This window comes from Pseudopodoces humilis, chromosome 3 (genome assembly GCF_049639895.1).
Source record: "Pseudopodoces humilis isolate 2021_Gansu_Grassland_sample_001 chromosome 3, ASM4963989v1, whole genome shotgun sequence".
NCBI lineage: Eukaryota > Metazoa > Chordata > Aves > Passeriformes > Paridae > Pseudopodoces > Pseudopodoces humilis.
In genome coordinates this window covers 38,708,762-38,728,407 of record NC_142202.1, presented here as the reverse complement: position 1 = coordinate 38,728,407, position 19,646 = coordinate 38,708,762, and the positions used below count along the sequence as shown (strand labels likewise).

Here is a 19,646-nt window from a genome sequence, read left to right as displayed (position 1 = left end):
TAGTCTCATACCTCTTAATGAAAAAAAAATAATGAGGAATGTAACTAAGATGCATAATTTTTTATGACTGCTGCAAAAATTTTCAGTGATCATGAAGTCAGTAAAAGATATCCTTGGACATATGATAGTTTGGGCAACCAGTTGTTCAATAATTTAAACAAATTATCTTAATTTCCCATCCGGGGACATTTGACAGTCTAACATGTGTCAGCCAATTTATATTAGGTGTGTAATGTAATGGCTTTCATATCTTTAGTCAGGTTTTTTAAAAGTTATTTTTTGAAATAATTGAAGAAAAGTAAAAATTAATCTGAAACTGTTCAGTAAATACAAGTAGTATTCATGGAATTTGTCACAGACTGGTAATGTGGGATTATCATATTCATTTCACAGATAACAAATGCCAGACTAAGTGTTCTGGTTAATTTTCTTGGACAAATTGATGCAGAAATTCTACAGCAATATCTAGATTAAAATCCCAGTCCAATGCTTTATCTATCACATTGCTGTTTCTCAAGGGTGGATTGCAACTGTTCTTGATTGTTACATCTGACTAATAGAAATAAAATCTAGTTTCCCCATTCCATTATGTTTAAAGGTCACATATTCACTAGTAACTATTCTAAACACACATTCACACAAAAAACCTGTAGCTGCTACTAACGTCTTTAGCCATGCGTTTTGGTTTGATTTGGGGTTTTTTTCCGACTTTTAAATAAAACCAAGGAGGCAGAATCACAAAATTGCTTTTCCTGAGACTGAATGTTGCTATATTGAACAGAACAACAAAACACTTCATTGGGAGCTAGTGTTCCTTCCCAAATATTTTGTCTTGTTGGAGAAGGCTGAGAAACACAAATTCCTTCCACAGAAGCTCTATTTGGAAAATGAACCCAAAATATCCAACACACGGTTTACCCCAGCTACACCAGAATTGTACACACCACTCTGTGCAGTGATGCACAGTCCTGAGCAGCTGGATTGTATGTAGACCATGACCAGTTTCTATACATTTCTCCATGCCTCAATACTTCTTACAGACATGTCTTGAGCCTCTGAAATCTGATCAAACAAAACAGAGCAGGAAAATTGTTACAAAAACAGTAAAGGCTGTTTTCAAGCTAAAAAGAAACAGTAAAAAGTGCTTTTTAATTCACAGCTGAGCTCAAGTCTGTTCACTATTTTTAGTATCATTCTCTATTGTTTGTTTTTTTTGTTTGTTTGGTTGGTTGTGTTGGGGTTCTTTTTAATATGACAGTCTTGTCACCCACAATCTATCCTCAGGCCCAATATGTGATGCCCTGTGCAACAGCTTTGCAGGGAAGCAAGTGGGCACCACTGTAATTGATGTCTTCCACCCTTACAACAACTTGCAAACATTGTACTAAAGCAGTGAGAAAAAAGGGGTTTATAAGCACAGGAGAGTAGAATTACTCCATATCCCTCCCACCTTTAAAAAGTTACAGTCTTGACACAAAATACTGTCCGAGGAATCAAACATTACTTCATGGGATAACATAGCTTTAATCATAGCCCACAGTGAAGCGACAAAGCAGGTGTATGTAAGCCAGCATCCTGACAAGTGGTGGGTTCTTTGGAAGTCCCTGACTTCTCTCAGTGAATGGAAACACTGAACAAATTTACACAGCACAAAATGTAGAAGTGGTTATGGGACTCGGATATGTAATATGCTCTGAATTTTAAATCTGAAGCTGGGCTTACTTTTGTGTTCAGTGTGAATGGTATCCCACTATCAAGAACCATTTCTCAAGGCCGGTTTTCATCCTAGGATACTTGTAAACCTAAAATAAACCAATCCTCCACTCACATCCTGTAACTACAAACTTCCAGGGCAGCGGGAGACCTGTAGTCAGCACCTCAGAGCTGGGAGCCAGGAACATGGCACAGCAGCTGGGGCCATCTCGGAGCAGGAAAGGCCAATTACAAACCTGTAACACACAAGAGAAGTCAGTCAGTGGCCAATCAGACATTTACCAGGTACTTTGACCCTACCATCCAAAGGAAGAGACATTCACCTTTCCCATTTCCACCCTTCTCTGTGGCACCTCTCTGCCAATTTCATGCAAGTAGACTCTCTCTCTCACTGACCTACAGTGGAGAGGTCATAGACACAAATTCAACATTTGCAGTTTTTTATTAGTTTGACCCCACTGTTTCCTCTTCTGGTAACTGTAATTTCCTCCTTTCTTTCAATTTAAACTATAATCTCTCATGTCCAGTTTATAGCTGCTCTTTTCTTCTAGCTATTTTTCCTGTCTACTCTCCAGTGATGAGTCACACCTGTATATTTGCCCCTCCATATACAAACACTATTCAAAAAAAGTTATCCAATTTCTTTTATCCCTATTATTTTTTCTGATCAAGGCACAGGGCCAAAATATTATGTTTAACAGACAGAATAATATTTTACTAAGCTTTTACTTATATTCTGGAAGTTAATGCAGAAAAAAATTGCTTTGCTAAATGAATGCAAGACCTAGTTTTCCTGGCTTGCTCTAGTGTAAGAAAGCTGCAATGAAGAGAAGAAAGATTATACATTCCAAATCATCTTAGCTACCCTCTTTATCATTATTATTGCCTCCATTTTCTACTGCATTTTAGAGTATATTCTAAATGGAATATTAATATTAATTTCTTTCTTCTTCATGAGAGTTCAGATAATTTGGCATAATTAAGGGAGAGAGGATAGGAGAATCCATTGTGGGGTTATAAATCTCCAAGGAATGTGTTAGTTTTGCATTTTAGTTCTGCTGAAAAATGTAAATGCTTCAATTAGTGTAAAAATCAGAGGCTGCCTCACTCATTAACAACGAGGCCTCTAACCTCTCACCTCGCCCATATCTGAGTCAGAGGATTCTGAAATGGGAAGGTTGGCCCATTTTCCTAAATACAGAAACTGTCCTTAAAAAAAAGTAACCAGAAAATATCCCCCTCAGTCTCCCTCTCTTAAAGAGCTAGTTAATTTGCAGAAAAGGCCTGTCTGGAGAAGTTAGTATCCTTTTGCATATGATGGGGAAGCTGGTGTGCTTGCGGATAGCATTAGAGAAGACTTGAAATGAAGATAACAGGGCTGGGCATCTGCAGTACTGGGATGAATCTCCTCAATCTAAATATTCCATGTTTCATAACAAACCTGTCAATAAGGGATGTGAGGGCAGTTTCGCTGCTGTGCTGTGCTATCCTACAGCTAACACAGCCTGAAACCTCCTAAAGGCTGATTGAAATCGATTCATACGCAGGTGGAATGCTACAGATCTCTCTTCTCAGCCTTTATAAAGGGAGATTTAGTGGGAGACTTTTTATTTATTGAGAGATTCGTATTATACCAAGTTCAATATTCCTCCAGTCCACAGTTACCCAGAAAGATACACTTAAACAAATGCCTGATGTATTCAGCGTGTATGGGACCAAATAAATCAGAGGGAAAGAATATAGCTACTACCACACACATCCATTCTGCACACATTTATTTCTAAGCTAGTGGCTGGGAGGCAAGGAGAAAAGCACTGCCTGGACTGATGATTACATTTCCTCAGTGAATAAAGCCTACATGTTCAAAACAGTAATGCAAAACTCCCTGCTCCCTTTGCATAAAAAGTTCATCTGCAATGATTTGATTAATTGAAGGATTAGCCTTTTGCTACCATCTTGACCTGAGGTTCTGCTAATTTTCCTAGAGGATCTTCTAAGCAGTATGGCACAAGTAATATAGTATGGCAGGACTCTGGTATATTTTCAAGACCATTAGCACCACTCACAACTCCTGATCCCAAATTTCTCTCATGCATTAATCCTTTAATATTTTCTGAGGTTTTAATCTTTTTTTAATATATAAACCCCTTCAGACAGGGGCCCAGTTGTCCAAATGCCTTCAAGATGTTCACCTAGTTTGCATAGAAGCAGCTTTGTTTTTGTACAAACAAATTAGTATGGAGAAAGGTCATATTATCTCCTCATGCCACACCATCAAACCAAAACATTGCTTGATTACTCCTCAAGTCCACTCTAAGTGCTGCTACCAAAAATTACCCTCCTGGTCCATCATTTCCTCTCCTCTGCTTGTTCTCAATACTGAAGTCACTCTATGGTATCTTACTGACCTCAGTTCTGCTCCTCCAGTGATATTAGCCTAAGTCATTCCATTTCCACACTGCCCTCTTTGCTGATCTCTGATAAATTCCATAACACTTGAATACTTCAAAAAATATATTCTTAAACCTCTTCTACCATTTCACCTTCAAATCAATCCCACTGACACTGGTTCATGTACCTGAGCTGTCTCTTTGTCACCTGAAAAATCTTTTCATCTCAGGATTTCAAAATACTTTGTGTCATGACAGTAAAGACTATGTAGGTTCTGGTTCAAAAGTTCATAGGAAAACCATCATTGAAAATCAATGACCATAATATACTTAGATCAAATATACTCTTTGGAGCAACAAAGATCAAAAAGCCACTACAAGTGGGCTAAATTTCAAGAAATTGAAGTATATGAAAATGAGGAAACTTGTTTACAAAGAAACTAAATGAGTTATCTGGGAGAACAGCATGCTTATGGATAGCACAGGGACTACCAAAGAACATCCTACTAAAAGCAGAGCTCCAGCACACACTGTCTGTTAGGAAAAACTTGAGAAACAATAAAAAAAACAGGAGTGATGGAGCAGTGAACTAAAGATTTGGGAAGTAAAAGAGTTGATTAGAATTGAGAAGGCATCATTCAAAAAGCAGAAGCTGTATCCAAATGAAGAAAATAAAAAGGATCATAAAACCTGGCAGACTAAATGCAAAAATATAATTAGGCAAGCTGGGGAAAAAAAAAAAAAAAAAGTTTGAAGAACATTTGGCTGGAGCAATCAAACATAATACTAAATTCCTCTTCCACAGGAATTATCAACATCAGAGCAAAAAAGCCCTCCAGGCAGTCTGTGGAGCCCACTGACAGGCTGAATACTCAGGGTATAAGAATACCTGCATCACTGTGGCCTTCTAGTACCTGAAGGGAGCCTACAAGAAAGATGGAGAGAGACTTTTATGACAGGACTTAAGAGGAATGGCTTCAGACTGAAAGATGTCAGGTTAAGATTATATATTAGAAAAATATTCTTTGTCATGAGGGTGTTGAGGCACTGAAGTAGGTTACCCAGAGAAGCTGTGGATGCCCCACTCCTGGAAGTGTTCAAGGTCAGGTTGGATGGGGCTCTGGACATTCTGCTCTAGTGACATGTGCTCCTGCCCATGGCATGGGGGGTTGGAACTAGATAATCTCTAAGGTCTAAATCCAAATCATTCTGTGATTCTGTGCTTCTAGGATCACTGTAGAAGAAACTGCTCATATTTCCTCACTAGAAGATTTTTTGAAGGCAATACTGCAGAGGATCCGTCTGAATGTGGAGAGGCTGTTGTGATGTTAACACAAGTGTTAATGAGTTGTCTGGACTGGATGGTATTTATCAAGAGTTCTGAGAAAACTCGAGGAATTAAGGGCTGAATCACTGATAGGGGTAATTAACTTCCCATGTTGATTTTTAGGTGCTGAGCACTGAGAGTTAGCAAATATGATGCCAGTGAGGATCTGGAGAGCTACAGACCTGCAAGCTTGTAACTCCAGTGCACAAATATGTAAAGGCTACAATAAAGGACAAATATGTGTCTGAATGCAACTTATATGAAAGAGCCAATGTCAGTTCTGTAGTGGGACATTGTGCCTTGTAAAATCCACTTGAGTTTTTTCAAGTTAATTAACATATGGGTCAGGTGAGCCAGTCAAATAAAATACAACTGGATGTTCAAAATTCTTCGGGTAAATTCTCCCATTAATGTTTTTTAAAGAAACTGAGCAGCCATAGCATAAGTGGGAAGGACCTGGCAGGGACACCTAAAGGGTCAAAAGACATGAAACAGAAAGGTTCTGCACTTACAATAAAACAAATACCCTTCACAGTGAAATAAAATTGTGGACTCTGAGGTGACGATTACCATTCAGTAGCAGACGCTCAAGGTTACAATAGACAGCTCCACAGAAGCATCAGTTTGGCTCAGAAGCACTTAAAAAAACAACTCAAATGCCAGTAAAAAAAACAAGACAAAACATAATTATGACTCTGTTCATCTGCATCTTTGATATTTTTTCAGTTAGGATCACCTCATCCCAACAAAAGGACACAAAGAACACATCTGAGGTGGCAAGAGCTCAGAGAAAGACCGGCTATGATAAACTATGGTATGGTTTATACAGTTCTGAAAATTTGTGATGGTGTAGAGTCAGTGGACAGGAAATGGTTGATCACTGTCCATCCACTGCAAGGAGCAGAAAGTGGCAAATAAAGCTAAACTTAAAGAGGTAAACTTAAATAAAAAAGAGATGAGCTTTTCAGAATAGGGATCTGTACCACTTAGCATATTTTGTTCGAAATATGAAGAGTTTGTTTTGTAGAACAAGGACTTTGTGTTGTTCTGTATCTGTGTCTTCACGTCCACAGTCCTTGAATTGGACCTCCTTGGTACACTGGTACAAATAATTAATCATGAACATTCAGCCTACCTCATAACTGGGTTGATTACACTCTTAGGAGTCAGTTTTTACATCAATGGTGGACCTGTGAAAATGAAGAAAAGGCACATGAGGTAAGAGTATTTGAACTTTGCTGAAGGTAGCTGTTTTCAGAGTGCCTGCTAGGAAAGAAGCGACTTCCATCCTGTACAAAGACTGCTTTCATTATGTCTTGTTTTTGCATTATCCTCTGCACTCCAATTCCTTGTATCATCTTTCTATTATGGAAGATGCCATGGGAAGTCTCTTCCTCTGCTGGTTATGATACCAAACAACTGGAAGAGGGAATCCACTCCAGATAAAATCCCTGTCAAGGAAATAATTTTCCTAAGAGATAGCAAAAGTAGTTAAACCTGTGTCCCACAGGACAGCTCTTCTGTTGAAGACCGTGAGAACTCTCCGAAGAAGGAAATATCCTCTAACATCCACTGAGGCAGATCCAGAGTCATGCCACTGGTGTCATGCCAAGATTTACACTGATGCAGTATTCCATCTTGGGAGCCAGTTCTGACTGCTGCACCCTCACTATAAACTGAGTGGTGCCTGGGACTGTCAGGTGGTTTTCACTACATTTAAAGGAGCGAATGAGACCAAGATGGTAACAATTTCATGCAGAAATGTAGTATGGTACAGCTGAGGCTGATTTTATCTGCAACACAAAAAATGTCCCATCTCTTAAAGAAAAACTAAATTTTATTCTGGTGAGATGGTAAGAACTAGCACAGCTAGGCCTCACATATCACACAGCATAAGGAGAAGATTTCCCAGAAAAAATGCTTTCCTAGTGAGTGAAGAACATGCCACTGTATACTAGGTCATATAGTTGTATTACTTACCACATAAAAAGTTAAATAAATTTATATTAATTACATTAAAAATTATGTATAATGTATTTCTCATTTTCTTCCTTAATAATTCAGATATACAAGCAAGGTCAAAAGCTGCAGTCTGACTGGAATGACCATACCATTTTTAACTGTTAAATTTCCTACGCAATATTACTGAAGACAAATTATTTTTCATTGTTTTAATAGAAAAGTGTTTCACACATCTTTCAAATTTCCTCAGTATCTCAGCTCCATATGAGCACAGGATTTTTTTAGGATATGTCAGTTCACCACAACCACTTTACTAAAGAGAGGCTTGCCATAAGAGTTTCCAGTTTACAAAGAAGAACAAAATAGTAGGTGTTAACACTGAAAAAGAAAATTGTAACAGAAAATTAAGGTTATTAGGGAAGCTGAGAATTATAAAAGGCCCAACAGGGAGTGATTTCAGAAATCACAGTTTAGCAGCAGAGCAAATAAACAAGGGAGCCTGTGACTGAAGCAATCAAACTAGAGGATATTTTAGCAAAATAATAAAACTAGTATCTCCAAATGGAGCCTGGTTACCTAAGCACTGTATTCTTTCACTTTTGGCTCATGAAATACAGCCAGCCTGGCCACCTTGCAGGGGTGAACCTTGGACAGGAAATCATCCAGATGTTCTCAGTTTTTGGGACTGGACTGAGTTTTTGACACAAAACCTGTCTGTCTGGCAGCACCTCACTGTGTGAACTGTGAAGTGTTACTGGGACCTATTTATGAGCTTTTCTCCTACCTGAGGATGCAGTGGCTGACACAGAAACATGAGCCGGATTTTGCACTTATCCTTGTGCAACTCCAGGGCAGCCATGCCTGTCTGCAAAGCTGGGAAAGCAGACACCCCTGCCTCCACCTTCCTCACTGCTGACTGACACATCTGCTGGCAGAAAACAAAAAGATCACAGAAAAATTGCTCTTCCTACTGCCCTGCTATTAGCTGCAGGGCTGAGCAATGCAGGGACACTGGCATAGGGCAGGGACACTCTCAGGACAGGCTACTCAGAAGAGCTGTACAGGGAAAAGGGTCTCCTGACAGGATGAGAGACATGTGGCCACAGAGGCTGTGGCAACAAAAGTATTGTCATCAAAAATATTTAAAACAAGAGTTAAATAAAAGAGTTTGTATGAACCTAGTGCATAAGATAGACTCTTCTGAGCAGTATAAATTAAAGTCACAGGCAGTGGGAAGAACAAAACACCAACATTTCACAAAAAAAACAACCTGTGTTATAGCCCCTAGGCTGTCAGCCAGCCCTGCCGAAGCAGACAGTGACACGGATCTTAAGGGCAGCAAGAAGTGCTACAACAGTCACGTAGCCTGACCCCCTGTGTAAGGCAAGCCATAGAATTTTATCCAGCAGCTCCTGCAGCAGTAACACCTACTCTTCCCTGCTGCAGTGAGGCTCCCTACAACCCACTTTCAAATGAGCTCCCGGCAGGACTCCAGAGGAAACGGACAGATATTAGACAAAAACTTGTTTGTTTGCCTTTCCAAAAGGAGCAGCCAGGAGAGCAGTTGCTGATTGCTGATGTAGGACAGCATCACTGGCACCCAGCGGGCATGAGGCAGCCAGGCTCCGGCTGAGCGCGGAAACCGGGCTGGCAGAGTCACACCACGCTGCAGCAGGACTAGAGCTCTTTCCTACTTCGCTGACATTCACGTCGCCTTCCTCTCACCCACCGAGTATTATCATCACAGAGGCTGGAGTCTGAATGTGTTTAATGCTTTCTTAGCCACAGATCATTAGTAACCAATTCCACTTGCCACTGTCTCAATTGTTTTTATACAATGCAAGACTCCTTTTTTTCCTCTCCCCTCCCTCTTCTTTCTTCCTTCTTTTTCCAGTTTTCTTGTGGTAAAACAGTCCTGCCTGAAAGCAATAAGCTCCTTTCAGAACTTAAAACCCTAATGGCAGGCATTAGGAAAAGAAGCTCTAAAGGCACCATTATTCCTCACTTTGGCTCCACTGCTGGCTCACTGTCTACATGCATAATGCCGAGCTTTTTCCCACAAAAATAGCAGTCCTCAGATAGCCACAAATCCATGTTAGTTGCTCAGGTTATTTATTCCTGGAGGAAGCTAGCAAAGTGACAACTTTTAGGACATTTGGGAGGCCACCATGAAGTGGTGAGCACTTGGCTGGGTATGGGGAGGAATACAAATGAAGCAGTGACTTAGGTAATTGTACCCACCAGGAGCAGCTATTCATGCTTTTGAGGTATTCCCACTCTGCTCATGATGGTCTCTCCTCTTTCTCTATCAAAGCTTTTCTGGTTCACAAAGTCTCTTTCCACAGTTCTGCATATGTGCTCACGTAAGGCCTGAAGCAAGATTGCAACTTGTCATTGCTCTCCCTGTTTCTGCGGGGCTGCAGCATCCAGAGGAGGAAAAGTCAGGGGTGCACTCCCAGTGCTGTTACTTGTCCTCTGTGCAAATTCCAGCCATTCATTAGCTACTGACTGGCAGCAGTGAGAAAGTGGTCTGCAGCCCAAGCTGCTGGCTGGAATAGCCAGAACCTCCCCATAAAATGTTGGAGAACAGCAGGACATTAACCCCAAGGGGAACCCAGAGACTAAGAAACCTGGGAGATTGGCCAGATGGTGAGTACCTCTTCCACCACTATCCTAGGGACAATAAAGAGCAAATGACAGGATTCACCCATCCCTTGAGGAACAGTGCCAAGTACTTCACCAGAGGTAAGGCTCTCAGATTGTTAGTCCCAGGCAAAGATAGGACTCCACTATGTCTCATCACTGTCAGTCCAATAGGCATTTTAGGATACATGCAGCACCTGTTGTTCACAGCAACGCTCTTCCACTGGGATTGTGTGTGGAGGGTATGGGGATGTTGCTTCTCTCATAGCCATTGTGCCAGCCAGAGCCAGCACAGACTCCTGTGGATGGTCCATTCTCTGTCTCTAGGGTGGAACTATCACATATTTGCTGCTATTAGCTCTGAGTAGGGGCAACCCTTCAAAGAGGATAGAGGGAGAAAACCCAAAGGCGCTAAATGACAGTGCCTATCCTTACAATTTGTGAAGAAAAAGCCTCCTGCAAAGCTGTGGGTCCCACTGCAGAGTCCTCAAGCCTACAAGTCAGAGCTGCTCATGCCTTAAACCTGGCATAATCCACCAGAAGACAAGTGATGGACCACTAGAGTGGGGCATTTGTAGCTGTTTGACTTGCAATCCATCCCTGAATGAAAGAAACTATGCAAAAAATCCACCCTGGCAGTCAGCAAGGCAGTACCTGGGGAAGGTTCTGTACAGTGCTTGGCTGAACAGGGGGCACTCCCAAGGCCCAGCCCAGAGCATTTGGCACATGGATACTGTCCATGCCCAGGCAGCCAGTCCCTGCTTTTGCCATAAAGAGCAATCCTTGTGTGTGGAGGGAGTGGGGTTCCTTGCAGCCCTTGCACAGCTGCCGGTTGCCAGGGGGAGGAGTGGGGCAGTCCCCCCCAGCTGCCAGAAGGATGGGGAGAGAGGCAGGCAGGAGCACAGGGATCTGACAGAGGCACGTGGCCCAAATCCTGCACACCTGCTGGGGTGTGATGCCAGCTGCAGCCCAACAAGGGGCTCTATTGATCCTGCCTGTGTGGTGGGTTTCTCTGCCTCTGCACACATGGCTGAGAAGATCTCATGGAGAAATTTTCATCTGTGGTTTGCTAAGGGTTTCTCCCCAAAGAATCATGATTTAATTGCTGTTATTATCTTCATAAAGCTGTCCAGAGTGTTTTTCCAGTGGTTATTTAAAGCTTATCTAAAAGATATTGATAGGAGTGGAATGCCTGGTTAAAACTGCATTCCTAGTGTGCCAGTAGCAGAGTGTGATAAAAATAGTAGGTCTCTTAAATCAATCATCATCTTTCTCTAATTTATTGTATTGTGGTATTTTTGGATCCATGCATAGCACATACAGCATATCATTATGAAAGTAATGCAGTTAGAAACTATATAAACAGATAACTGGAGACTGAGTTACTGTCAGTCTTCTATGGAAAAAAAAAAGACACTTTGGAAAAGAATAAAAATCACACATTAGAATTTCCAGAGAGATCCTCTGATGAGGAACTTTGCCATAGAAAGCAAACTCTCCAAAACATGTCCCTAAAACAGTGTACATGTTGCTGATGAAAAAAATATTTTAAAATCTCTTGATCAGTAACAGCTTCAAAAATAACAGTATGAATAATATGGATGTCTGGTGGGAACAAACAACTGCACAGGATATCATTAAGTATAAAGTCTATACGTGTTTTTTTCTATTCTGATTTGCTGTAGAGAGAAAAGATAGAAGCACAGAAGCGATGAAACGTGTCTTAAAAAGATGGAGGAAATTTTTATTTAATGCAAATCCCTTGTTTCATCATATCACTAGTGACTCATGCATAAAGGCTTAGAAATCTATAGAAGGAGATGAGAAACCTCAGAAACAGATATGAGCAAATAATTCACTACAAGAAAGTTGTTTTCTCTTTAAATCAACTCAATTTTTTATTTAAAGAAATTATTTGCAAATAGGTCATTCTAACTATTATTATTATTATACATTCTAACTATGAATTCATTCCCATGTTTCTAATCACATCAGGGAGTGTTTCTGAAAACAAATTCAGACAATGAATTTACAAACTAATCATTCAAAAAGCTTAGCTACTGTGAGTTGCCAATCAATTGGCATTAAAAATCATATGAATTATCTCTACTTTGTAATTCAGTCCCTGAATTGCAGTCAAAAAAAGTATCCACCAGAGTTTTGAATCTCTCAGGTTCACTTTGGATAATGAAAAGGCATAAGAAAAGTTTAGGAATTAAATGTCATTTCATGTCTTTTTACGTCCTTCCACACAAAGCCCCCTGTCACCCAGCCTCTTACCTGCAGTCCAATCCCCAATTGGTGCATCCCTTTATAACTCATCATGGGAGAAAAGACACATCACATTTATGGACTAGTGTCTTTTACATCTCTTTTCTCAAGTCATTTCTGTTGTTGAGTACCTGTCTGCCAATGATGCAACCTAACTCTAATCTGTCATGTTTAATTACCCAAGTTCCTGTGCCAGAGCTTTGGATGAATTTTAGAAGACCTCCCTCTGCCTGTTCTACACCATGCAGCACCACAGACCGATCCACATAAACAGCATAAACTGTCCTGGGTGGTCTTCCTCCTCCACCATCTACCACCTCCAGAAATCCTCTTTAGTAATTGTTTTGTCATAGCTTGAGTTCCCTTTTGGTCTTAAATTATAGCCTGAAAAAGGAGCTGTTGAATGTGAGACAATGCTACACAGACCTCCTCCAAAGATGGGCAACTCTCTGGTCTGCAAGACTGTCAGGAGCAGGCTGAAGCCCTTCCACTGATTTTTCTGAATAAGCCAAGGAAAATCAGACTTTCTGCTATGGCTGTTACCAATAATGAGGCATCAGTGTATGGACTAGCAGCCACAATTGGTGACTATTTCTAAGATTCACTATACCATATTTGGGGTTCACCATTGCATCGCCTAAATGGCTGCCAGAGTCCAGTTTTTTTTGAGTTTTTTTTTCTGGTTTTCTGAGCCCAGTTTAATTTGGTATTATTTCTTTAATTCTTTACTTTTGCTGACTTTGCACTGACGTTTTGTCCATGCCCTCCTTTCTAGCAGTTCAATGTTGCCTATAGTTCTGTGCACCCTGTAAAAGAACTGGTGAAGGGTAACAAATGCCTGAGATGAAACATTTGGATTAGTTACTATTGGAATAGTTTCTCTAGTGAGAAATGTTTCTGTAATATCTGGTATACAGAATCAAGTATCACAGAAACATTTTCCCCGTAGAGCAGTTTCATTACCCTGCCAAATCCTTTGTAGCTAGAAAAATGCCTATGCTGCAAAACTGAGACTGATATTATGGGAGCATCAAATCTGGGCTCGTTACAATCTACATCTTAGCCCAAAATCCTTTTTCACACAGGGTTCCAATGCTTGGCTCTTGCAATGGAGTATGCTAAGGAGGTGAAACTGGGAAGCAAGATAGGACTTAAGATTAATGCTACAGGAGCCCACACAGCACCGTCCTTCTTGAAAGATGGCATATGTACCCCACAATAACATTGGGAAGTGAGCAGAAAGTTCACTGATCCCAGACAGACCCATGGCATCCCTTCTTGAAGAGAGATTTGGGGTTTAACAACACAATTACAAAAAGGAGTTTTCCCTACCAAGATACAGATTCCTCTTCTAGTACATTGAAACAATTAGGTAATTTCCATCTCCTTCCTTGCAAAGTGAATCTCTCAATAGCTCAATTTCTTCAAGTGCCATTGTTTTCTCAGGCACGAAAAGAGTAATTTTGCTGAGCTTCCATATTCTCCGAGTACCCAAGCAACTCTAGCACCTGAGTGTTCAATGCTGCAGCTATTTCTTGGGTACTGCTTGGACATGTTTCAAGCTGACATTTTAGATTGCATAACTCCTGGCACAGCCCTGCAAAGATGTCTCCTCCCATTGCATCAGAGAGTGACCTGCTGTGGCAAAGGCTATTACTTCTTTTGAGATTATCGAGTCTGTGGTGCCTCATTGAATTATAGAGATTCCAAGGGGAGGAAAAGTAACTGCTGCATGCTCCAGGCTCTGAACTTTTCAGTGCAACACATCTGGAGAGCCTTAATCTGCATATGCATCTCTAATGCCACATCTCCTTGGTGAGCACTGCGTGCATTGAATTCTGCTAACATAGGGTGACAGACAAGTAACAATAGGAGATACATTGACTCGGTGCTTGTCTCATCCTAAAATAAAATACTGTGTGACGGACTAGCCACAGCTGCACGCTTACAAAGAGCAGTCTGTGGCTTCTAAGCAAAGCAGCTGAGAAGTTAAAAAAAAAAATATCTCAGCTTCCCCCTCCCCACTCATCCCCACACACATGTTAGATTCGAGGCCAAAATCCGATGGCTGAACTAGGCACACAAACAAGAGTGGCCTGATTTTGGGGAGTTACTGAGCACTGATGCTGCCCACGGATTTTCGCTGCTTCAAAACTCTGTTTCTTGGGGAACACAGAAAATTGGATACATTCAAGAAGGTGCCTGAACATTAAGATTTTTAATGTCTCAGTTTAATTTGTTCTGCTGGAAACTGTTTCATTTGAGAGTAATGGCAAATGAAAATTGAAAAAAAATAATTTAAAAAAAATGAAACATTGGAAGTCTGGTTTCTGCAGCATTAACTACACTGAGAGGGTGGGAGCAGCAGGCTGTGCAATGGCAGGGCCACTTTCCCATCAATGTGGTGCAGACCAAGTGCTACAACTGATAGCGCCAGTAGAGAGGGCAAGGCATGACTGATCACACCCAAATCTCAGAAAGCCCATGTGAGCAGTACCCACACTTCTCCAGGCAGCTTGCTGACACTAAAGATGGCAGCTTTTCTAGCCAGGTTTGATCACTGAGTCCAGGGATGCAAATGAGCACACTTGGATCCATCTGAGGCAGAGACAGCGATGCTGAACCCAGAGGGCAAATTTTCCATCTTTTTCCCCACCTCAATACACATAGTGCTTGCAGCAAAGGTGGCAGGAAAAGACTAATGCTTGCCTTCAAGGGATTTGAAGAGAGTTCTTAACTGTTTAAAGAAAGCTTAAAAAATTATAATTCTTAAGCGACTTTCCAAGGCTGGTTGCTGAAGGTTACACAGGGCTAGGTGTGAAGATGTGTAATCCTGTTCTTCAAATGTCAGCAGGAAAAAAGTAAAATTCTCCTTTTGGCTTTCTCCAGCCCCTGAGTAATCTGATGCAGCATAAATCAATATGTTCTTGAGACAGCATTCCATGGAAAATGTAAATTGTTATCTGATATTTGGGTTGTACAAAGTCTAGCAAATTGCAGAAACTATAATCCTGGGCTGTGAATCACTGCTGCAGATCTAATCGCTACCAGTCTTTTCTGTCCGTCAGCTCTGATGCCTGCAAAGCAGTGGAAGTATGGATTACACAACTTGTACTTTTCATCACTATCATGCCCTGGTGGTAAGAAATTGTAGTGTGACCAAACAGTTAATCAGAAGCAAAGCCTCGTAGCTGGTTTCAATCTCCTGTGTGCAAATATCCTCACCTCTCCAATGAGAGCAGGCTTGGGTGTTTACAGGCAGCACACATCTACTTTTACCTTTTAGAGCAGAAACCATTCAGGGGAACAGACTGTTTAGGAGCTGTGATTGGAAGGAAGCTCTCTAATGCAACAAATGGTCGAGCAGACAACACAAACCAGCAGATGCCAAACTATTTTAAGCTTGATAGAGAACAAAGACCTCTCTCCTCAAATGAGGGCCAGGGCTGCAGAGCCCAGACAGAAACACATACCAGCTGGCCAGCCATGCAGAATGAAATCTCCCAAAGACCGGTTTCATCATAAGCAGCAGCTGACTGATCACAATTGACAGGACAGCTGACAAGAGGGATCGTTCCCGGGGTTCCTCCCTCCCTCGCTCTCAGTCAACATGAGCCACCACTTTTGTCATGGGAGCCTGTGGTATGTTTGCCTGGCACAAACTCATGTTCATGGGGAATCAGACTTATTGTTTGCTACAGTCTGCCACAGGGCAAGTAAAAACTTCTGTCTCAAGCTGGCAGAAGCCAAGTGAAGTCAAGATCTCCTCATAACAAGGTGCACGCTGAGAAACTCTTAGGCTGCTTAGGGAATGCAGGTAGGTCTGCCGTGCTTCTGCTGGGATTGGGTGGTGCTTTGACAGCCCTTACCCCACAGTGATAAACACATGTGACATCACACCTCTGCATTACTGCTCACATCTCGATCATTGCTGTCACAATTGTAGGCTGTACATTTGTCAGCAGAGACTAAGGCCTGAAAAGTTATGCCTGCACTTTATTATTCACAAGCCTTTCTAAGCAGACCACTATAGACATTTTGGTGGTTCAAAGAAGGAAGTCTCACAGCCTGTGTGAAATATGATAAAGAGAAGCAGAAGGTCCTGGAAAGAAAGGAAAGGCACAGTCAGAGAGAACTTTCTTGTGAGGTGAGGACTTTGAAGAGAGAAATGCCATAAAAGCATCTGATGTGAGCTCTTCTACAGAAGGCTAGCAGACTTCTCCAAACCCACCCAAGCTGCTGACCTGAACAGAGCACCCTGAAAATTCTTTGTGAAGCAAATGACAGGATAACGGAGGAGGATGTCTGAAAGAGACACACAAGCAAGGGAGTGACTGTCAGCTGGAAAGTCCTATTCTATATATCAGGTTTAACAAAATTAGGAGAGTCACCCAAAAACATCCCATCGAACAGAAATTTCAGCATCCACATGCTTTTTGGTTTGTATGTATGTATGTTTACATACAGCCCCATCCACTTTCCTCTTCAGAAGACCCACAGTTTTAAAGTGATTCTGTAATTATATTTCTTCATAGTAACAGACAGTTTTTTAAAGAAAATCAGACAAACCAAGGGAACAAACTCTTCTTGGACAGTTTCCCATCCCTGTTACTTTCATTAAAAAACAGGGTGCACCAAGGCTACGGCTGTTTGCGCTATGTGCCCGATTCAGGAAACAAGCAGTTTGTTATTACAGTTATTTCTGGCAATTTAGGCTATTTCTTCTCTGAAATATAAAGAATTCCTAATTCAGCATAAGTACTAGTCTACAAATTCAAAATGCATGTGCTAAGTCTGTAGGGTGTCCCATCTGACTGACTAGGAAATAAATCCAAACAGAGCACAGCAAAAAATTACAATAAGTTGTCTGCATCACTTCAGGCCATATTCATCAAGTGATGGCTTATGAATACCGCATACTGAAAACACACAGGAGCTGGGTATTATGAATTCTAAGCCACTGACCATCATTTCCTTTTACCCCACAAGTTCCTTTAAAAAAAGCAAGATCCTTGGCAGCTGTCAATTAGCGGAGTCTCATTCAAGCTTATGCTGAATTAAATGGGCTAAAGATGTGTGCCCTGACTCAAGCAGAACAATCTTTCCCCCACAACTACAGCAGAGAAGCTCATCTTTGTTTAAATATTCAGTCCTACAAAGACTTTAAAATCCTCATGCTCACAAAGGTTAGGAACTTTGTGGGCAGCGGTGTAGGCTGTGTGCACCAGATTTGGGAACACTTATGTAAGCGGCTCCTAAGAAGACTGTACAACAAATTTGGGAGAGCGGGGGGTCAGTCTCAGTGCCTACACACTGTAGCTGTAGCTCTTGTCTCTCCCTTCACATTTGTGTCTTAATCACTTAAAAAATCCACAAGATGCTCTGTTGCACCCATTCATTTTGGGGAAATAAAATGGGAATCAGTATTCTTAAAACTGGCATTTTAAAAATATGGGATGTTCCCACTGCACTGCCACAGCACTTCTCTGTGCAGATCCCCATTTATCTTTCATGTACACACACTTCCCTCTTGCCACCTTATAACCACTTCCACTTGCAGGGCAAGGTAGCAGCTTTCAGACAACCAAGGAAACTGTGAGAAAAAGGGTAAGGTGTGACTATTTTCCATATTTCAGACTAAAAATTGACATGATTTATTAAAAAAAAAAAAAAAGAGCAGGGAAGTTAGTAAGCCTGTCCTTTACCACAGGATGCAGGATTTCAAGCTAAAATGTGGGAAAACCCATACTAAATGAGAAGCCTGCCAACCCTAAGAGCTCAGTCATAAAAGGGATTATTCTGTGCAGTCACAGAGTTTTCCTAGACTACTTGTTTTCACATGAGCTGATAGCTCGAGGGGATGTTCAGACAGTGCTTGATGCTTTTGAACCTGACCTACAACCAGCCAGTGTCAGTTCAAACCTGACCGCCGGCAGAAAGCATGGAAAAAACAGGAAGAGGAACGAAGCATGTTGTCATGGTCTGCCTCTGTCAAAGGAGCTTGCAGTTTGACAGACATCAAACCAACAGAGCAGAAAGCTCAGATTGCACTGAAGCTAAATAAATAGCACATATAACAGGGATGGGGGAGAAGTTTGGATCTGTGTAGGAAGGCAGGGGAGGTCTGGGAAAAGGGTAATGGTGTGAAAGAGGAGGAGAAAAGGGACAAGACTTGGAGTTACACAGACATGCTCCCAGTCCTAACGAGGTCCAAGGCTAGTAAACAAACTCATCTTTTTCCTCCCTGCCTCTTCTTTGTCCTCAGTGAGCTCTGGGCAACCCTTGCCCTGAGACCATCTCCAGGGGATGGTGACTGCCATTCCTCATGGGAACCAGCAACAAGGGAGCCCTTTCCACCTTCCTGGTACCTTCTGCAAATCGTGAAGTGCAAGATTTAAAATGTACTGGGTCAGTGCTTAGCACAGTACCCCAGGCACTGACAAGGCATTGGGAAGGGAGGCACCACTGACTGAGACAAATGGAAGTTCCCACCCCTCATATTTCCTGTGTCTTTGTGGAGGACATTTTCATTCAACAGAGTGTACAGCTCATGGAGATGAGCAGGTAATTTCACACCCCTTTAAAAAAATTCATTCTGTTTAGAGGTCAGGAGTCTAAAATCTACACACTCAATTAGATTTCCTTGATACTAACAGCACAACATAAATTTGCCATACAAATACATAAATTTGCCATCACCTGAGTGATTTACAAAATGCATATCTAAAAAACAAAGGTTGAAAGATTTGTTTTGGGGGCTTTTCTTTGGAGTCAAAGTGGGTCCAATCAAAACACATAGCACTCAGTTCCACTGCGTCCATCACAGCTGGTGTATGGTGCCTGTCACCTCCTTGGCAGACAATGCAGATCAGGGAGCTTGGCAAAGGCCACAGATCTACAAGGAAGATTAAATCTCCCAATGGGATGGAGCAGGGTACCCACTGGGATTCTCTGGTTGTTTCCCCAAGTCATCTGGGAAATAAGCAGACCTGGCTGGTTGTCGGTCTCAGGATTTGGGGGTGGTTAGTACATAGAAATCATTCTTCACTCCACCCTGTGCACATGCTAGGGCCTGGAAGGGTCCCAGTCTCACTTTCTGCTATGCTCAGTGATGGTCTGAGGGTCAGCAAGAGAAATGAAGCTGAAAACCATAAGAAGTCAGGCAACTTACATTAAAGACATAGTCCCCTCTTCCCCGTTGGGACAGGAAACAGACCAGAGCAGGTTGTTAGGCTGGCAAGGAGGGAATGTGATAAAGCAAGCCTGGTTGAAATTGGTGCAAGGAATTTCACAGATGGGTGACATACAAGGAATGCAAGATCTACTCTCATGTCTAGTTA

At 41.6% G+C, this 19,646-nt stretch overlaps 1 long non-coding RNA gene across 2 annotated transcripts; it reads right to left on the bottom strand.

Annotated features, from left to right (window-relative positions):
• Positions 1 to 976: 976 nt before the first annotated feature.
• On the bottom strand, positions 977 to 19,527 carry LOC106628373 (uncharacterized). Of its 2 annotated transcripts, XR_015772306.1 has the most exons (4): positions 19,478 to 19,527; positions 6,566 to 6,620; positions 1,829 to 1,949; positions 977 to 1,062 (listed from the first exon to the last, which is right to left on the bottom strand). It is a non-coding gene; the product is annotated as an uncharacterized LOC106628373 (long non-coding RNA). The 2 variants fall into 2 exon arrangements; XR_001331751.2 differs by lacking the exon at positions 977 to 1,062 and having other exon boundaries at positions 1,603 to 1,949.
• Positions 19,528 to 19,646: the final 119 nt, after the last annotated feature.